The 21,751-nt window shown below is 44.1% G+C and overlaps 1 long non-coding RNA gene across 1 annotated transcript in view; it reads right to left on the bottom strand.

Annotated features, from left to right (window-relative positions):
• LOC139017017 (uncharacterized) overlaps nucleotides 1-21,751 on the bottom strand; it is a 40,550-nt gene continuing 18,799 nt past the window's right edge. The window contains exon 3 of the long non-coding RNA XR_011472747.1: nucleotides 1-4,066. This is a non-coding gene — a long non-coding RNA (uncharacterized lncRNA). The remainder of the gene's footprint in view (nucleotides 4,067-21,751) is intronic.

Raw genomic sequence — 21,751 nt, 5'->3', positions numbered from 1 at the left:
CCGCACCCCGCAGTTCTCTCACTGTCTGCAGGCAGCCTCAGCCAGCTTCTCCAGGCCAGAGGAGCGCTTATGCTTCTTTGTATCCCAGTTACTTCACAGGCAACACGGTGCCAGATGCATAGCTGGTGCTCAAAAATGGTGGAATTAATCAATTTAACTTATACTCCCTCGCCCTGTGCCATTTTCTTCCTTGCTCCAACACCCATCCAGTGAGGGCACATGTGTCCTTTTAAACAGAATGGTGGCCCCTCTCCTACCACCTCTTCTCTTTTATCCCTACTCCTATATTCACTGGAAAGGAAAGGAACTGGAAAGGGTGTTTGTGTGTGGGAGGGGTACAGGGGAAGAACCTACAGAACCCAGAATCAGATCTGGTTTGGTTTTGATTTGTTCTCTCTTTTGTTTGTGTGTGGTTTGCTGCTGTAACAAGAAGTCACACTGTCAGCCGCTGAGCAGGCGGGGTGGTGAGGAGCTGTTTCTTAGGAGAGAATGGAAGGAGTGTCTGGGGTCTGGATGCTCCTGCCTCTCAGGGAGAGGGGACAGGCTCTTTGGTGTTTTACACTTGGGGATTTTCCTAATGGCCATCCAGCTTGACTATGGGGGAAGGGGACAGGTGCATGAACACTTTGTGGGCTTTGTTCGGAGAGATCAGAAGAGCCCCAACCGGACCCCTAGGCAAAAGCCTGGGAAGGAGGCTGTGAAGACAGATGACTGAGCCAGCCAGACCAGCGACTCTGCAGCGAGGGGACCCCTAAGGGCAATGGCTGATGTGAGAACCATGACGCCCCTTTTCAAACGAGGGCTCTATGGCAAAGTTGGCATGTGGAGTCGCCCAAACACCTAGATAGACACCGGCGGGGGGGAGGGGGGCCTGAGAACACTGTCTGTGACCCGCCTGTCACAGGTGAGGGTCTCCTGGGCCCTGTGGCAAGGGGCAGTACCACTGGCCTAGCCACACTGGCCTGGACCCCTTGGCATTTGAGAAGACTTGCCAGGGCAGCCAGGTTGAGGTAAACCTGAAAAGATTGGACACCTCTCCAACAGGCTTTTCAGGAGAGAATATTCTGGCAAACACTTATCTAATTATTCATGGAAGTCTCTAGGCATATGAACTTGAGTGGATGGGAGAAACAGATAAATATAGGTGTTTACTCAGGTATCCCCTATTCCTACCTCTAACAAAGGGGGTCTGGGAAGGAACCATATGCCTTTTCTCTTTAAGGATTTCTGAGGTCGTCAGTTTGTCAGGTTTCTTTCTGCCTGAGATGTCTCCACTATTTCTGCATTTCCTCTGACTGGGGATAAAGGCTCTGCCCCTGTTAAAGGGATGTGAGGCTCAGGGGGAAAGGGCATGGGGAATGAGGGAGCCTATTGAGCCTGGTCAGGGGCTGCCCTGTCCAGCAAAGGTGAGTGGTTCTAGGAAGCTGGACACATGGCTCTCGATTCACTGCTATGCCTGCTTTAAAATGCCTCACGGCTAAGATTAGTTGATACACCAGGTTCCCTGGGCAATTCCAAATGATGCAACAAGCATGAAAAGAAAACACTGAGGGGAATCTGAGGTTCCTATGTACGCAGGATAACAAAGAGCTCTGCTTTCATGAGTCAAATCACCGGGTTGATAGCTTATGCTGAGGTCTAGTTGTTAGAGCTGACAGAGGCCAGCGTGTTCTTGGAAAGTCGACTCTAGATTAGGCTTGGTTGTGGGCTACTTGACTCATAGCCGTTGATACTGTGTAGTCTGTGAGGGAGACTGTACCATCCTAGCCCCGGTGGCAGCCAGAGTTGGTAGAAGTAACCATCGCCGAGGGAGAGTTGATTCAGACCTCCTTGGGTTACAATGGAGAGGTGTTATCTGTAGCAGATGAGGTTTCAGAGAAAGATAAGACATCTCTATAGGAACCAAATCAAGGAAGACACATCATGTGTATATTTGACTATTATAATTTGAGTTCATGGCAGTAACTCTTGGATTGGTTTAATCTATACATGTGGTGTGTGTGTGTGTGTGTGTGAGCATGCATGTGCACACACACACACATATACAAGAGTGTACATGTGAGAGGCTTCTGGCATTGGGGTAGGCATGCCAGAGATGCTGGTGAGAGCCTCCCCTTATCCACCTTCTTCTTGGGGAATTTGACTTCCCAACGCCCCTGGAAGGAGGAGCCTCGTTTACCCTGCTCTTCCACAACCCTGGCCACAGATGACGGACCGCAATGCTCAGCTAACGCAAGGGACCCAGGCCATAGGCAGGGCTGTGCCAGGTATAGTTCCTCCTCCTTTTTTACCCTCTCAAGACATCAACCTGAGAGACACGGAGATGGTCAAACGATGGCGGTTATGTAGAACCAAGTCTGGGAAGTGTGCTGATGAGTAAGTGGAAAGGCAGAGAAGCGGGAGACAGGAGCAGACACAGAGAAAAACAGAGAAAGGGAGACCCTGAGGCCCACGAGAAGCAGGGAAAACTTGGGATCCCAGCACCCCAGATCCTTCCTGAGTGGCCCATAGAGCCTTCATTGCTAATTTCAGTGTCTGGGAGTTGCCTGTCAAATCCTTGTATCCTGACTGTAAAACCCAATAAATTCCAACTAATTCCAATAGTTTCTCTTCTTTGCAACCAAATAATTCCTAAGACAGTTTGATTGAACAAGATGAGAGAGTAGGTGTCACAGACACAGCGACAAGGGGAAGTTGTTGGGATGTCTGTGACTTTAAAACACTTCGGTAAGGCAGTTAGTCATGCTCTTCCTTACTCTAAGGGCCGCCAGTTGCTCTAATGGAAAATTCCCCTCCAGGGTAGTCACCTCGTGTTTTATCAGAAAAGCCACTTCAAGAGCTTCTGTGATGGATGGCTCACTGAACACCTGAAGCTTTGTGCATTAGCATTTGAATGTCAGAAATTAATTTTTATTGTTGAAATTAGTTCGTTGTTAAAAAGTATGGTATTAGAAATGGACTCTTGTTGATGAAATTAAAGGTATTCAAGATATGTAGATTGGCTAAAATATTTTAGCCGGTGTACTGTTCTTCACTATCCCAAGAGCAGCGTGGGAGACGTGAGATGTGTAGACAGGTTCCCTTCAAGGAAACCTCCACTGCCCACTCCTTCAGGGTCGGCTTCAGTAGAGCCTCCTTGCCTGAGGCCACCCTTCCTGTGGCAGCCTGTATCCAGTGACTGAGCCTGATGGGGAGAAAGGCCCAGTCATTCTGACCCAATGCAAGACAACCCTGGTGGACAATATTAAGTCCAGAGCTCGACACTGGTTTGCTTGATGCCTCCTTGCATGTACATTATCATTCAACTTTTCCCTCTGCCCAATCTTAATCCCTTCCCCATCCTTTTTTGAAAAAATATTTACCTTAAATTATATTGACTTAAATTCTAACTAAATATTAGTATTGCCTTAACATTCATAAAATATTGTTATTAGCATTAAAAATTCCATCCAAGTAATACTAGTAGATTATAAAGCTCCCTCCATATGAAAATAGATAAACCCTTAATTATGTTATACTCTTTATAAACTAATAAAGAGTATAATAGGTATAAATCAAGTTTGAAGATCATCTATACTTTTTCTGATATTAATTATTTTGAGCTTTTTCTATTTTTAAAGCAGGACTAGCTGGCCATATATGTTAACTGGTGTCATGTCATTTGCATTTGTTTCTTATGATGGCTCCTTCCCCTTCCTCTTACAGGGGTTGATCCCTAATAAACATTTTGCACCCCAAATCTTGTCTCAGCACCTGCTCCTGGCACATTTGACTGGTGACAAATGGGCTGTAAGAAACCACTGAGGCTCATAGCACAGGAATAATGTGCTGGGGCTGCCAGAACAAAACTCCACACACTGGGTGGCTTCACCAACACATCTGTGTGGGCACACAGTTCTGGAGGCTAGACGTCCAAAATCCAGGTGTAGGCAGAGCTGGTTCCTTCTGAGGGCTGTGAGGACAGGATCTGTGCTGGGCCTCTCCTTGCTTTGTGGGTGGCTCTTTTCCCCCGGTGTCTCTTCACATCATCTTGCCTCCATGCCTGTCTGTGTCTGTGTCCCAATATCTGAAAGAGCACAAGAAGCACCATTAGGAATATGAGTATATTCCTAGTAACATTCTGGTCATGTTGATGTATGTATTCTCTAAGACAATAGAAACTTGCTCTGCAGCTCTGTTCTTTCTGAGCTCTCATCAGAATCTGCTTTAACATTTATGTCTTCCCACACGTGGTAAGGTTGCCAGTTTAATTCCCAGTCAAGCACATGCCCCATTTGCTGGCTCGATCCTCGATGGGGGGCCTGCAGGAGGCAGCCATCGATGTTTCACTCTTTCCCAACAATCTCTTTAAGGCAATCCAAGCTTTTGCTATTGTGCACTTTAAATTTGTCCAGCCCCTACTCTTACCCAATTCCAAAGCCACTCCTACATTTTTAGATATTTGTTACACCTGCACCCCACTTCCCAGAACTAAAATCTGTATGAGTTCAGGGTTCTTCAGAGAAATAAACCAATGGTGGGGGAGTGGGGGGAGAGATTTCAAGGAATTGGCTCATGTGATTGTGGTGGACAGCAACTCCAAAAATCTGAAGGGCAGGGCAGTCTGGTAATTCAAGTAAGACTTATTGTTGCAACTCTTGCATCAATTCATGAGTTGAAAGGCTGGAAATTCAGGCAGAATCTCTATGTTGCAGTCTGGAGTCTGAATTCCTTCTTCTTTAAGATTATCTTGGCCTTTGCTCTTAAAGCCTTCAACTGATTGGATGAGGCGCACCAACGCAATGGAGAGTAATTTGCTTTACACAAAGTTTACTAATTTAAGTGTTAATCACATCTTAAAATACTTTCACAGTAACAGAAGCACTTTGGTGTTTGACCAAGCATGTGGGCACCATAGCCTAGCCAAGTTGAAACATAAAATTAACCATCACAAGTGCGTAGCCTTAAGGATGGGTCCCGAGGCTTAATCCTATACTGTCTGTGCATTGGTTAGGAGGAGCTCTGTTCACCTGTTGCTGGGTTTCAGTGAAACAGAATCATGTCTCTGATGTGCCGTTGCCTCTACTTCAAGTGACCGTCTTACTCAGGGCTCCTAAAAGGACAGAGTACTGGGTCTTCATTGAGTATATCAGCTTGTGTATACTATTTGAATCGGGTAGTAAAACATTTCTTAATACATTTCTGTATGAATGACCGGGTTTGGTAGATTTGCTTTCTTTACAAACTCCGAGGACAGTTGTAGGGGAGTAGTTTGCCTTTATTTACCTCAATTTTCTCTCAGTAGCTATCCTCAACTATCAAGAACCCAAGAGTTGTGCCTCGTGACCAAACTGACTTAGGTCAGTTCGTAATAATGGTGATGTGTGGTTTCCATTTAGCTCAGGGACACTCACTTAACTCACTTCTCATTTCACTCAGGTCTGTCTGTTCAAATGCCACTCCTTCTGAGCAGCCTTCCTTGATGGAGCTAACTGAATTAGCCAGTGGAAACACACATACTGTCCACACTCTCACACACACATGCCATCATCTACTATTATGTCAGAACTCTGCTCCACTCCTTATTGACACTTATCAAACCTGAATTAGAGTTAACAGTTTCTTTATTTGTTTTTTATTTTTCTCCTCTGCCAGTATGTAAGCAGCATTGAGGCAGATGCCGTGCTCACTGCTGCAACCCTAGAGCATCCTGGGCATATGTTAGAAGTTAATCGTTACGTGCTGATGGAACACATGAACGGACTTATGCAAAATTCACATCTGTCAGGTGTCAGCTATGCGGCACTGGGGCTTTAAGGCACAAAAGAGGTGCTTTAAAATAAGTGTCCAGCCCTGGCTGGTGTGACTCAATTGTTTGGGCATCATCACATGCATGGAAAGGTTTCCAGTTCAATTCCCAGATGGGCACATGCCCGGTTTGCAGGCTCAATCCTCTGGATCCCCATTAGGGGGTTTGCAAGAGGCAGCTGATCGAAGTTTCACTCTCTCCCTCTCCTTTCCTCTCTCTCTCTCTCTCTCTCTCTCTCTCTCTCCTCTCTTTCTCTCTATATATATATCAACTCTTGGTCCTCTAACTCTGCCCTGCTACTCTCACCCCTTGCCAATCTCACTCTCTGTGCACCTTGATTCAGTCTTTCACATAAGCTCACCTAGGTTCGATTTCTGGTCCCCAAGAAGCAGTTCATCTGACCAGCCCAATTGTATGAGAAGTTCAGCAAATGTTGTTTTTATGTGAAGTGATATGTTTTGACTTTTCATGGCTCACTTGGTGTGCCTCAACAGAAACACTGAAATACAGTGACAGGTTGTTAATTAAAAGGACAGGGCCTGGGGAGTGGGGGTGGTTGCTAAGCAGAAAGAGTGTGCTAAATAAGTTGATAAAGCAAACAAAACTCCAGAGGATATTTTCAGTCCACACAGAAGGACACTCTGTTTTCAAATATTGCTTAAGTAGATAAGAAATGACTACTTATGTACCAAAAAATGATACCAAACACAAATCATTCTTTATTACAGCAATTCTCCTAAGTTTCTATACCAGGTAGCAGTTTGATAATCTAGTTGTAGCATATATTTGCAAAAAAAAGGAAAGAAAAGATATGTATCTCTAACTGGATATAGTGGTGGTGGTGATGATGGTGATAATAGTAATGGTGCTGGTGGTGAAGGTGATGGTGCTGGTGGTGGTGATGGTGGTAGTGATAGTGGTAGTGATGAGGGTGATGGTAGTGGTGGTGGTGGTGATGGTATTGATGGTGCTAGTGGTGATGGTGATGGTGGTGGTAGAACAGTAATAGCTAACACCACTAAGTCCTTCCTATGGACCACAAAGGCCCTGAGAGATGAACTATTGAGGCTCACCCTTCCACCTGCAAAAGGCTCCAGCAGCACAGCTGGAAAACATCTGATCCAATTCCCTCATCTTGCAGAGAAAAAAAAACACCCCATGGAAAGCAGAGAAATGTGGAAAGGTGACAAAGGTGAGAGACAGAAGACCAAAAAATTGTGTCCGGGAAGGAAATTGTTTTGTCATATTTTCCCACCACAGCTCTTCACTGTAATTTAAGAACGCCCGTGAAGATTTGTTCTCCCTCATCCAGGGATTCGCTGTGAGAAACAGCCAGCCTGGCCTCGAAACAAAAGAGGCCTGGAGAGCATGGTGGGGGCCTGGTGTGGAAGGGGAACCGAGCGGCCAGGAGGTGGCTGTGCAGACCCTGATGATGAAGAGGGGGGAACACTGTAAAGGATCCGTCTGGGAGCGAGCAGCCCGTTGAGACGGTGAGGACAAAGGCTTTTCTGTCCTTTGCCACCCGAGAGGCAGTGCTTTTCTGAGCAGCTCTAATTATAAATCCCTGTCCTGCTAAGATGGGTAAACTTGGCAGCATTCGAGATCTGCCTTGTGTCTTAACTATTTCTCAGTTGGTTTAGGTTTGGCAAAACCCCAAATGCATTTTGCCAAGCACTCTTTCCCTTAATTTCTAATCCCCTGAGTGGCTTAAGGGAAATTTCATCCATATGTCTCTGAGTCATTTACTGTGAACTCATCTTTTGGTAAAAGAAAGACGTTCTCAAGCCAGCACCGTCCAGAGAATAGCAAAATTTTAGGCTAGAACGGGTCATGCTTTCTTTGGGAAGAATTTCCTGATTACAAGGAGGGAACGAGAGCTATGTTTCCTATTCTCAGCTCCTTTCCCTTTCTGCATAGTCTTTCGAAGGATGTGCATGAAAACCTCCTTTCTCTATTATTTATGAAGTTGGTGAATGCTACATTTGCATTTGGGTCTAAACAAACTCTATAGATTTGTTGTTTTAGATGCAAATTCTTATTTTTAACTTATGCAGGGAAGGAAACAAACAAACACATGCTACACGGCAGGTGCATCTCAGCAGCCGAGTAAGATAAATGTTATCCTCTTATATAAAAAATCTGAGATGAAAAATATTAACTAGGGCCCTGGCCAGTTTGGCTCAGTGGATAGAGCATCGGCCTACAGACTGAAAGGTCCCAGGTTCGATTCCAGCCAAGGGCATGTACCTTGGTTGTGGGCACATCCCCAGTAGGAGGTGTGCAGGAGGCAGCTGATTGATGTTTCTCTCTCATCAATGTTTCTAACTCTCTATTCCTCTTCCTTCCTCTCTGTAAAAAATCAATAAAATATATTTAAAAAAATATTAACTAGGAAAGGCATGATCTTAATAAAAGGCAAAGTCAAAGTTCCAATCTAGAGCTCTCTGACTCCCAAGTTCACATTCTTCCCACCTGTTCATGCTCATTCTCAGGCACAAAGGGAAGGCCCAGCACATTCTAGTAGACAGCTATCATGCACCTAATGATGGATTCTAGCCAGGTGTTTTTTGTTTGTAAAGTCAACAGGGACTAGACTTGGCATTACTGCAAAATAGTTATCCTCTTTTTTGTCGCCTCTGGAGAGTTTGGGACCCGCCTCACTCACTGTGGCAAGATGTCATACATGGAAAGTGTTGGTCTTGGAAGTGAAGTCTTTAATATTACTAATAATGATGATGAGCCTCCAGGTACATAGGAATTACAGGTAATAAAGGAACAGGTTAAACACTACCGTGAAGATGCAATCTGCAAAACCAAGAATGTTGAAAATTCCACAAGACAAATAGCCCACTTTATTCAATAACTATATGGCAAGGGGGGAAAAAGAGGTCTATAGATTAAAAAAGACAAGAGACATTTCAACTGAATGCAGTCTGTGAGTCTTATTTGGATTCTGATTTGAGCAAGCCAAGAATAAAAAGAAATCATGAGATAATTGGGGACATTTGAACACTGACTAAATATTTTATAACTAGAGGCCCAGTGCACGAAATTCGTGCACGGGGGGGGGGGGGGGGAGGGGGTGTCCTTCAGCCCAGCCTGCACCCTCTCCAATCCAGGACCCCTCAGGGGACATCCCTCTCACAATCTGGGACTGCAGGCTCCTAACCACCTGGCTTGCCTGCCTGCCTGCCTGATCACCCCTAACCACCTCTGCCTGCAGACCTGATCGCCCCCTAACTGCTCCCCACTGCCAGCCTGATTACGCCCTAACTGCTCCCCACTGCCAGCCTGATCACCCCCTAACTGCTCTCCCCTGCCAGCCTGATAGCCCCTAACAGCCTCTGCTTCGGACCCTGCCACCGTGACTTTGTCCAGAAGGACGTCCGGAAGATGTCCGGTCTAATTAGCATATTACCCTTTTATTAGTATAGATGTTAACAAGTTACTGTTAATTTTTAGATGTGTCGATGGCATTGTGAATACATTAAAAACAAGAAAGACATACCTTTTTCCTTTATGAAGTGTCTATTCAAGCTTTTTGGTCAAATTTTCAATTGCGCCATTTGTCTTTTTATTATTGAGTTGCAGGAAATGCTAACATTTGCTGGATATAAGTCCTCAGATATATACGTGGCCAATATTTTCTCCTAGTCTGTGACTTTTTTCTTCTTTTTCTTAATAGTATCTTTTGATGAGCAGACATTTTTTAAATTTTGATGAAGTCCACTTTAACACTTTTTTTCTTTTATGGTTATCAGGGACACCTAAAATAAAGTTCCCCCTCCTGGGCCAGCCCCAGGTATTTGGTTCCATTGGTCTCTGTTGGGGCCAAGCATTGGTGCTTTCTAAAGGTTGTTTGAGTCCTTCCAATGTACAACCAGGGTTAATAACCCCAGCGCTAAAAAGAAGTATGACCTGAAATGTAGAAACCTCTAAAGAAATGAAGTTCTGAAAATTTAATAAGGCATAATCCAAGTGAACATCGAGGAGGTACCTGAAACCTTTGCAATGTCAGCACAGGGAACATGTCAACGAGAAGGTAGAGTGAGGAGCATGCCAGAAAGACAGGGCGTTACAGCAGAGGCTGTGGTGCTGTGACAGCTCCGACCTCAGGCCTGTAATACTCAGAGGGCAAAAACAGACCGGCAGCCTTGGCCGGTGTGCTCAGTGGTTAGAGTGTCGGCTCACAAACTGAAGGGCGCATGCTTGGGGTGTGGGTTTGTTCCCTGTCCCTGGTCAGGGCACGTGCAGGAAGCGATCAGCAGATGTGTCTCTCTCTCACATCGATGTCTCTCTCTCTCTCTCTCTCTCTCTCTCTCTCTCCCCGACTCCCTCCCTCCCTCCTTTTCACACTCTCTAAAAGGCAATGGGAAAAAATATCCTCAGGTGAGGATTAACAACGACAAAACAGACCTGGTAAAATTGTGTTCGGAGTGAATCGAAGAACGAAAAGGGCGATGGCGTGGAGTGGAGTGGGGCAGGTGGAGGCACTGCCCAACTGTGGTTTTACTTCTGTCCTTGACGCCTGGAAGCAGAATCCTCAACACCAGGAAAGCAGAACACAGATGACTGAGAGGGAACAGAAGCTGAAGATGGATGGAGAGATAGTGAGGGAGCCCGAGTCGCTCTACATGAGTGCAGGGCTCCAGGCCCAGGAATTACTAGTACAGCCTGGGAACGGGAAGACCTTGCAGAGGTAATTGAGGAATCACGCTGTAATCTCTGAAAATCACAGAGGAAGGGAAGAGTGCCAGAAAACCCAAGATGAGAAAACACTCCAACTACGGGGCTGTCAGAAATGTCAGGTCCCCAGCAGTGCCCAGCACTGGCCTTGAGGATGTGCCCCTCGGAGGCTAGGCAGCCCCTGGCACCCATCCAGGAAGCTCACACCCACCCTGCCCACAGAAAAGCAGCTGTAACTGCAAACCCAGGTGACAATTCTCCTCTCTGGGATAAATCCTCAGTTGAGAACGTGTTCTGTCCTCAGAAGCTGTGATCCTGATTTCTTTGCCCATGACATGCTTTACCACCAGCCCCACCCTGGTGTACTCTGGGGGTACAGATCTTCAAGATCAAGTGTTTCACAATTATTTATTTTCCATCCATCTTCTTCGGTCCTCTTTGTGAACAAATAAAACCAGGTTGCTAAGGCTTAGAAGGCCTTCAATGCCAATCATGCATGGCTGCTGCCCAATTCACAAGGCCAGTTTTTGGCAGACAAGTTCTCTACCGGATTACACTTTCAGAGGCCTAACACCTACCCAGATAAGTAAGGGGTAGACACAGACATAATAGCCTTCTGAACTCAGCCTATTCACTAAGGAAGCTTTCTATGCTCGCCAAGCAACAGTTTTATTATAATTTGGTTTCATACAGAATCGTCTACAAGCTCAAAATGTACTGATTAGTGAACATGAATATTCCATCCTCTTAACAGTTATATTTTTTCAAAATAAGTTATTTGGTAATCCTCCACTCTTTAAGAAGTAAATCTGTTTATTTCTGCTGTTAGCAACGATCACAGACACAGCAGGTTCAACAACACAAAATTATTATCTTAGAGTTCTGTAGGTCAGAAGTATAAAATTAAGTGTGCGCAGGGCTGAATATTCCCCTACTTCCTTATTTTTCCCAGCTTCTGGAGGCTGCTTGCTTTCCTTGGCTCATGGCCCCTTCCTCCAAATCCAGACATGTTACATCTCTCAGACTCTCCTTGTATTGATCACATTTCTGTATGTGACCACAACTGGGAAAGGTTCTCTATTTTGGGTAGCTCATGTGACTAAACTGGGCCCACCCAGATAACCCAAGATAATCTCCCATCTCAAGTTCCTTAGCATAATCACATCTACAAAGTCGCTTCCCCACATAAAGTAACATTCACACATTCTGGGAAGCAGGACATAGACATCTTTGGGAGGGCATTATTCTGCCTACCACAGAGATAAAGGGTAATCTTAATGCCATTTTTTAAGTGCCTCTCATAATCCCTGGGTTTGTGAGTTAGAGTTTATGAGATTGGTATCATATATTTCAAATTTTATTAAGGTAAGAACCACCTTTCATTGTTATACAGACCAAATTACTTGTCAAAGAGTATTTGCTGAAGCCTACAATATGAGATAGAACTATCATCTAGGGCAGAGTAGTGCATGATCTTTCAGGGGAAAAGTTTCAAGTATATGTTAATTTTTCACTCCTTGTGCAGAAGGCTCTGCCTTACAGGTTAAAGACAAAATTGTAGAAGTCCTTTAAAAACAAACAGACAAACTGGTGGAAGTCAAATTTCTGAGTCCTACCAACTTCAAGCATGACATCTAGATGGGTCAACATCATCCCCAACACACCTTCCCCCTTCAACTCCAGGTCATTAGTGTTTATATTTGAGGATCTCTCACAAAAAAAGCAGCTATCAAAAATTTACACCTTTCAGGAGTCATCCACTGGATCTTTGAAGACCTGAAAACATGAGTTACCTCTGTTATGTTGCATAGCAACCTTTCCTGGGATGGGGTAGATGGGGGAGGCTTCATCATCACAATTGAACTTCTTCCATCCTCACCTGGTCTAAAAACCACCAGCATAGTGAGACTGCAGGAGCCCGACACCCCAGATTATTCTCCTTCAAAGAAATCTGAGCCGAAACCGGTTTGGCTCAGTGGATAGAGCGTCGGCCTGCAGACTGAAAGGTCCCAGGTTCGATTCCAGTCGAGGGCATGTACCTGGGTTGCGGGCACATCCCTAGTAGGAGATGTGCAGGAGGCAGCTGATCAATGTTTCTCTCTCATCGATGTTTCTGACTCTCTATCTCTCTCCCTTCCTCCCTGTAAAAAATCAATAAAATATATTTTAAAAAAAAAAAAAAGAAATCTGACCAGAGCTGTTCAACAGAACTTTCTTCAGTGATGGAAACGCTCTGTAATGAGTACTGTTCGATACTCTTTACACTGGCTACTTGTGGTTACTGAACAATTGAAACGTAGCTAGTGTAACTAAGCAACTGAATTTCTTATTTTGATTCATTAATTTACTATAAACACTCGCATGTAGCTACTGACTACCACAGTGGACAGGTCAGATATAGACCATCTGGGGGGAAAGGAGGACTTGGCCATCAGGTCATATTTTGCTCCTGTTGATCCCCTCTGGAGGGATGGGGATCAGGTACTCCATTATGCCATGCATGGATCAGGGCAAGCTCAAGCATTTCCAGAGCCTGAGAGACTAAAACGAAGCACCAAACCTACTGATTCAACATCAATACACAACAGCACCCGGGGCATCCAGAACCACAGGTTTTCTGTTCTGGCTCATGGAACTACCTGGTCCCATTCAAGGCAACAGGCACAATGGGCAGAATGTCCGGAACTCTGCCACAGCTCAGCCTTGTTGTCAGTAGAAAGCAGCAGCAAAAGGCACAGACCATGGCCATTACAGCAACCACAGAGCAAACTTTCTATCTAACCCCCAACACCCAGATGTGATAGCCATGCCTCCCTTCTTACCACTCAGTTTGCACCTACCACTCCATTTTGTACGTTGGAATTTCTAGCAGTTCTAGAAGGAGATGCCAAATAAAATAGACATATTCAAGGAGGGTTCCTGGGGCAACTCTTCATTCAGTCTCTGCCACTTGTTCAGTAACTAAACCCAGTAACGAGGTTATGGGTGTAACTGGTGTTATCCTGAGCTCCCAAGGCAGAGCCTTTCGCTGTTATTCATCACCTTGACTGATTCATTAACTAACATAGCTCATTGCTATCAGACCCACAAGAAACCCACGGTGGCTACAACTGCCCGTATGTGCACCCAAAAGGCATTTATTTTTATAAATGTTCCCACCTGGGTTGCTTCATTAATGTACACCAGTTTATACACCAATTTTTGTAAAGCAGAAGTTTAAAGATCACTTTTCCTCTGTGCTCTGCTGCCACCATCACCAAGTGATCACTGCGCCTTACAGTTAAATTTTCCCTCTAACACCCATTTGTTCTGCTACATTTACCCCAGTTCCTGCCAGCCCCCAAAATCGTTAGAAGCCATCAGGATAAGAATAACTACCAGGACAAACATGCTGCTGACAGGCTGATTATATCTTACACCAGATCAGGTCTGTCTATAAAATTAAGTTAAACAAACTGTCTCCCATGAGCCTACTATAGATATTCACCCATTCACCCAATTCTTCCATACAGAAAACTCTAAGGAGACAAATAAGACTTCCTAGTCCTGTTTCCCATGGCCTAGGTCATCCATTCCGATGGACTGGAGGTGCAGGTCCTCCCCACTCCAACATTTACCCCCTGTATCATCATCCCTTGCTCTTGGCCACCAACCTTGAAGCCACATGGCAGGGCTTGGTAAAATGTGGGAGGCTGAGGGAGCAGAAGGATTGTAGGAGGACACTTGGATATCTGGTTGGGACAATGGGTAGTGCCATTTGCTGAGACAGGGAATGAAGTTGTCCCGTTACAGGGCCCAATGAGGCAGCTCACTTCTCCAAGACCAGTCCTCACTCTTGTCTGACATCAGCTTCATCTCCCTGACCCTCTGCTTTCTTGGTTTCTTGTTTCAAACACCAGCCTCCCGCCTTTCCCAGCCCAGTGGTTTACTCCCTGAGGGAGCATCTGCCTTTGTTCCATTCTTGATCTTTCCCTGCCCCTGATGCAGCCTGAGGGGAGCTACTTCTAGTCAACTCTCTCTTCTAATGAACCGGACCTGACACCTCTGCACTTAACTCACCACTGAAGCAGCCTTCACTCACCACCCCCTGGCCTTGGCCTTGCCTGCCACTCCAGGCTCCATGCAGCACAGCCCAGCCTGGACCCAGCCCTTTCTGAGTCGCTCAGAGCCCCACAAAAATGTGAGCTGATATCAATCCACCGAAAAAATCTAGAATATATTATAAAAGAGATGTCTGTGACCCGTAAAGGGGAAAGGTGATGATAACTAGGAGCTCACAGAAGGTTTGCTAGAGTAAAATTAAACACTCCCTTTTTTTGGATAAGCTCACTCGATTAATTAGGAAAATGTTGTAGACAGAAAGGCATTTGACCAAATTTCTCATGTCCTTATAGATAAGACTGCATGGTAATACAGTTAGGTGTGTTCACATTTGGTTGAGTAACTATATCCAAGAGTATTCATTAATTAATTCCCCCACAGGTATTCAAAAACTCTGTCTTTGGTCCCACCTGCAACAAAAATTTTACCAATGATTTGGACAAAGAGAGACATCATATATATTAACATATGAGAATGACATTGAGCTAAATAATTTAATGGGTGATCAAATTGGGAGGCTAAAAGATCTATATAAGGTGAAATGATAGGCTACAACCAACAGGAAAAATAATGGGTTTCTTTTAAGACCCAAAAACCCATTTGCAAGGGTACAAAGTGAGTAGAACCTGAATCAATACTAGTTTATTAAAACAATTAATGAAAGTAATTAACTAAAAATAATTAAGTAAAAAATGAAGGGTTTACTTGCCTACAAATCAGAGTGAGCAAAGAGACCTAGGCCTTGCCAGCAGCTTCCATGAGTCTGAGGGCCACTCATTGCAGATGGGGCCCCAGCAAAGGAGGCAAAGTTCTCTGCTGCCCAAACAGAATCTCAGTGGGATGCTTAAGAAGGACTTTGCAAATCTGACAGTGCCTGCCTCTGGGTGGAAAAATCGGAGGGGCTATACTTTCATACACTTCATTTTAATACTCCTTATTTAGCATCTACTTATTTGTAGATGCAAAATAAAATAAAAATAAAAATCCAGTGCATAATGTGTTAGTTAAGAGTGCAGAATTTGGAGTTAGATAGATTGTTCAAATTGCAATTTAGCGACTTATTAGCTGTGGGAACAAGGGCAGGTCACTTAAACCTACCGGCCCTCCGTCATCTCTAACACTGGGATGACAGCCACTCCATAAAGTTCTCAAAGAGATCATCTAAAAGGTATAACTAAACTCACTATAAAACCTCAATCATATTCAGAGGAGGACCAGGACTGAGAGCCCAGAAATGGGACTCTGAGAGATCCTGAGAAGGAAGCAGTAGTTGACTTCAACTGTTTGAGGGAAAAGTAGGAATAGCTTTTCACCGTGCTGCTCTAGAAGGCATAATTAAGACCGATAGGTAGAAACTTTTGTGGTGGAAAAGGACTGTTTTAACTCAGGCCATTTGTAAAAGTAGTGAGTGCCCCATGGCTAGAGGTATTCAATGCCAGTGACATAGCCACCTGCCAGAGATGATATTCAAGGGAGTCTTGCCCTGAGAGTCCAGTTAGGTTAGTGGTCCTGGAACTTTAAAAGCACAAGGAGAGTTTTTTTAAAATGCAGGCTTCGGAGCTTCTGGGTTAGTGAACAGGTGCAGGGGCTGGGAGGGTAGCAGACCTGGAGGGGTGTGGGAGCCCTACATCCCTACCCACACACCTTGCTCTGTGCATCTCTCCCATCTGGCTCCTGAGTTACAACCTTTTATAATAAACCAGTGATCTAGTGAGTTAAAAACATACAGAACAAAACAAAAATGCAGGTTTCATGTCCACACACAGTCGTAATGAATCAGAACACGTGTGGGGAGCAAGAACATTTTACAAAAGTTCCCCAAGAGACTGATGAAAAGCCAGGCTTGGAGACCAGTGCTATGACCTCTCTGTTCCCTTGAGTTTAAGAATCTCTGACATGATGTGTGTTAAGTTGAATGTTGAAGATTGAAGCTGGAGTAAACGACAGTCAGAGTGTCTTTGTAGGAAACCGGGAAGGGGAAAGGGTGCAACGAAGTGGGGTACACATCCCTGCCACCACCCAGGCAGCCCAGGGTACAAGCGCTCCTAGGAGATGGTGCAAATCCCTGGGGCCCTGCTGCCCTCTGCCAAAGGGACCCCTAAGTATATGTCAACTCTCTGCAAACCACCAGCATACATTTCCTTTGAAAGCCATAGCCACAAGCAATCCCTTCCCAACAGAAACACACGACATACTGTTTTGAGAGGTCAGCTAAGTCTCAGACAAAACTGGAGACAGAAGAAGATGTCAAGATGTTATAGCCAACGAAGGGAACAGAAAAGAGGTGCAGCTTTTGTTCCTTTTTAATTGGAAGAAGATGTTATTTCAGGCAGCAAGACATTTAAGCAATGCCATTGTTTGTTGCTGTCACTGATTACGAAGAAAGTGGACGGGCATGAAGTGAACTTTTAAATGAGCTAACTTCAAAAATTAAGGTGTGCCTAGGCCTAACTGGGAACAGGTTACAGTATTAAATACTAGTTAAGTCCCAGTGACAATGACAAGCACTTCCCTAGTCATCTTAACTAGCTAAGCACCTCTTAGTTACAATATTAAGATATTGGCCTAGCTTAAGGGCAGCATTTCCCAACTTTGTGCTGAGGACGCAAAGAACTCGAGAATGCAAATGCACATCGACATTGCATGTAGCTGGATAAACTGGTCTCCTGCATGTTCTTTACTATTATTTTTTAAATGAATGTAGACACTATTGAAATTAGTAAAATACATAGCTATTTAAAAGCATTGCTGAATCCACAGCAGCTTTCCATCACCATGAACTGAACTGTCCCGATGAATGGGTACCAATGCACAAACACTGTCATCTGAGTGTGCATAACCCTTCTGTTTAAATGAGTGAAAACCAAGCTCCAGAGCTTAGGAAGGGCATATTTGTGCTCCTTTTCTTCCCATGCACTCTACAGATTGCTTTTCTTTGATTCAGGTTGAGCTGGCTCTTCCAGAGAAAACAGGAAAAGAGATGGGAGTGCAGAGAGAGGCTGGAGGAAAGAGCAATGGTTCAGCTGCTACACCTTCGTGCTGTGGGGAGATCTACTTCCCACCAAGTGAAAATTTTTGAGCTTTTTCCAGCAAACAAAGCTCTGAGGCTACCAACCTAAGTGTAATATAGTGTTGTTGTTGTTGTGTGTGTGTGTTTTAAAAAGCCCTGCTATTAGAAACCTGAAGAAATATTAGGAAGAGGGGTTACTTACTATATTCATTGCTTCAAAAAATAATCATTGATTTTCTACAATGTGCAATGTTTGTAAGCTGCCTCCCTCCCCAGCAACTTAGAAAACACTGGTATGCCACCAGAAAAGGAACTGGAGAAGGAATGTTATGCATGCCAAAATGTTGGACACAGTAACTTATTAGCTTATATTAAATTTAGATTATAGCTGTACAATTTGTAAACCTTTTCAAATAATGAAATTCAATGCTGGGATGTTATTGAAAGCAATAATACCCACACCCTGCCGGTAGCAATGCGATAGTACATTCAAGACCCTTAAAATGTTTAGACCCCTGATCCAGTAAGATATGGGAATTTTATTTTAAGAAAATAAGCCAAAGGAAGTTAAAAGTTATTTGAAGAAATATTTTCACTGAGCACAATTTCTAATATTGAAAACTTGGAAGCAACCAAAAAGCTTAACAACGGAGGAATATTAAATTATAAGGCAACTCATTGAAATATTATGAAGCCATTAAAATGTCAATAATGAAGAACTATAAAAACATGACCAAGTACTAAGTGAAAACAAGCAGAATATAAAATTGCATCTATGTCATAATTGTGGTTGAATAAAAATATATTATCTATTTTACCTACAAATAAGAAACAAGAAAATATCCAAATGATTTTATTTACTGTCAGGAATTTGTGCGTAAATTTTATCTTTAAGTGCATTGACATCGTTATAAAGCTTGATACACAAAAGAAAGTCTGAGCATGAGGGCAAAAAGATTTCTATTAGGCTCACAATCTCCTCCGATTCCAGATTCCAGATTCAGGAGGCATAATCACTCATTCCCAACCTACACATGCCACTCCTCTCAGGTGTGGGGATAGAACTGAATTCATGATACAAGATACTACAGGGTTAGGGTTTTCACATAAACTAAAGACCTGGTGCACGAATTTGTGCACAGGTGGGGGCTGGCTGGGCCCGCGAGGAAGAGGGGCGATGGGCGGTTGGCCGGGTGGCCCGCCCCCTGGTTGAACGCTAAGGTAGAGGAGACAATTTGCATATTGGTCTTTTATTATATAGGATATGGCACTGTGTCTCCCTCTCAGTCTAGAAGGACAGGCAGAGATGCATGATGACAAAACAGTGTCTGACACTGTTAGAACTAGGAAACTGACTTGTTTCCTACAAAACTGCTATGAAATGGTATTCTTTCCAGAGGAAAACACAGACTCCTACTCTCCGTTGACAAAAACAATGCTCAGAGAGGTTATGGTTTGCTCACGGTCACACAGCTAGTTGGTAGTGGAGATGATATTCAAACTGATTCCAAAGTCTCTTCATTCAACTCTCTACATCCAAGCAAATTTGGGAGAAGATGAGAGGTTCGTTGTCTATGATGGAGTCCAAGTCAGTTTGCACATTGGTCTGAGTCCATTTGAACCTCAAGATTTTAGGCCAGTGTCCTCAATCCTAGATGTACATTAGAATCATCTGGGGCTGAATTTTAAAATGTCTGATGCCTAGGCCTCACCTCCAGAGATTTCAATTTAATTGTTCTCATGTGTGGCTAAGCAAGGGTATCATACAAAAAGTCCCCAGGTGATTTTTTTTCCCCATTCAGTAAGGCTAAGACCCACTGGTATTAGGCCCTTTGCATTTCCAATCTTAATCCTGTAAACTTTTCAACTGGCTCCCACAATTTGAGGTAGAACAGCACTTCAGTAACTCTTTTAATTTATTATTGTGGTAGATGTACATAACATAATATTGACCATTTTAATCATTTCAAAGTGTATAATTCAGTGGTACCCAATAAGTAGGTTCACAATGTTGTGCAGCTATCACCACTGTCTAGGCTTAGAAGTTCATCATTCCAAACAGAAACCCAAAAAGCAGTCACTCCTCGTTCCTTCCTACTCCAGCTTCTGGCGACCACCAATCTGCTTTCTGTCACTATGAACTGGCCTATTCCAGACATTTCATAAATGAAATCATGCAACATGTGGCTTTATGTAACTGACTTCTTTCATTTAACATAATGTTTTCAAGATTCATCCATGTTGTAACAGGTATCAGCATTTCATCCCTTTTTATGGCTGAATAATATTCCACCATATATATATATTCCACCATATATATATATATGACAGATGAATATATGTATTTATATCACATTTTACTTAGCCATTCATCTGTTCATGGACACTTGGGTTGTTTCCATCTTTTGGCCTCCATTCTGAAACTGAAGTGCCTTAGGCCACACCTTCATAGAAGCAGAAGAGGAGAGGGTGAGTTTTATGTTAACAACGGGGCTCAGGAGTAGACTTGTGTTGTCAAAGTGTGATCTCCCAGCCAGTAGCATCAGCATCACCTAGGGACTTGCTAGAAATGCAGATTCTCTGGCCATGCCCCAGACCTGCTGAATCAGAAACTCTGGGGGTTGGGCATGGCCTTCTATGTTTTTAACCCCCCTCCCTCCATCCCCCAGTGACTCAGACAGTGACTCTGAAGTTTGAGAACCACTGGAGTAACAGACACAGGCATGGGGTTCCAATGCGAGGTGTTTTTGCTGCCTTCACTCGGGTCAAGTGGGTCCTCACTACACACGAAGCACAGTCAGCCCCGGGCACCCTCCCCGGTGGTTCAGTAATAACATCCCATCTGTCAGGATGCTCGTGTCACTGAGTTCAGCTGGTACATGAGACAAGGTTGACATGACACCCTCAAGTCATCACAGATCTCTGTAATAAACAAACACATGTTGTAAGAAAACAGACTGAATTACAGAGCTGCTCCCTAGCAGTTTACAACGTTGAGTGTCTCTTATCAGGAAACCACAATCAAGGCGTTCGCTTCAGAATTGCTACCAGAAAACCACGGTCAGCGGCTCCACGGCAGCTCTCTGCTTTCCTTCTCACCTGCTGAGGAAACCTGCTCTTCCTGCCGGCCGGACCCGGCTCACCCCTCAGCCCTGTGGGTCCCACGCCAGGTCACCTCTATGCCTTTGCTCAGGCTACTCCTTCTCCCGGTGACACCACCTCCTCACTCCCCACACATCAAATCCCATCATCCCTCAACCTCAATCCAACTTCTACTTTCTCCCCCGAAAGCCTAGTGGGGCCACCCCAGCCAATAGCCATCCTCTCGTCTTCCCCCTTACCTGGGGGACACCATTATTTACTTAATCTCCTATTTGGAGTCTTTTTTTTAAAAAAAATAGACTTTATTTTAATAATAGCAGTTTTAGGTTTACAGCAAAATTGAGCAGACAGTATAGAGATTTCCCATAGTCCTCTGCTGTCCTCACACACACAGTCCCTCCCCCTTTCTCAACATTGCCCACAAGTGGCACACTCGTTACAATAGATGAATCCACATGGAGACATGATTATTACTCAAAGCCCACCGTTGACTTTGATCCTTACATTCACTCTTGTTAGTGTTCATTCTATGAGTTTGGACAAATGTATAATGACGTGTATCCACCATTATAGTATCATACAGACGCATTTCACTGACTGGAAAATCCTCTGCGCTCTACCTATTCCTCCCTTCCCCGCCAACCCCTCATCTCCATAGTTTTGTCTTTTCCAAGATGTCAGAGTAGGAATCATAGAGTATGTAGCCTCTTCAGATTGGCTTCTTTCATTGGGTAATACACATTTAAGTTTTCTCCAGGTCTTTTCATGGCTTCACAGCTCATTTCTGGTCACTTTTATTATATCATTATTTTGTCCTTTCATTATAAAGATTTAATTCCCAACTATATTGTAAGCTCTGACACATCTGATGTAGCAGGGAGGAAATGCTATTTAAAACTATGACTGTAGCCACTGTCTCATATTAGGACATAAAGCCCCTTCCAGTGAAGAAACATACCATGTGAGCCTGGTTGAGACTTCGTGGGTGAGAGAAGCAAGCTCTGGCCATGGCCTGGGAAGTAAAGGGGGAAACGAAGCATGAGCTAAATTCTGCTCTGCAAGGA

This window comes from Myotis yumanensis, unplaced genomic scaffold, assembly GCF_028538775.1.
Source record: "Myotis yumanensis isolate MYYU_CA2020_CCGP unplaced genomic scaffold, mMyoYum1.0.hap1 SCAF_9, whole genome shotgun sequence".
Taxonomy (NCBI): domain Eukaryota; kingdom Metazoa; phylum Chordata; class Mammalia; order Chiroptera; family Vespertilionidae; genus Myotis; species Myotis yumanensis.
Note: the sequence above shows the minus strand (reverse complement) of the source record. Positions and strands in the feature narration are given on the sequence as shown.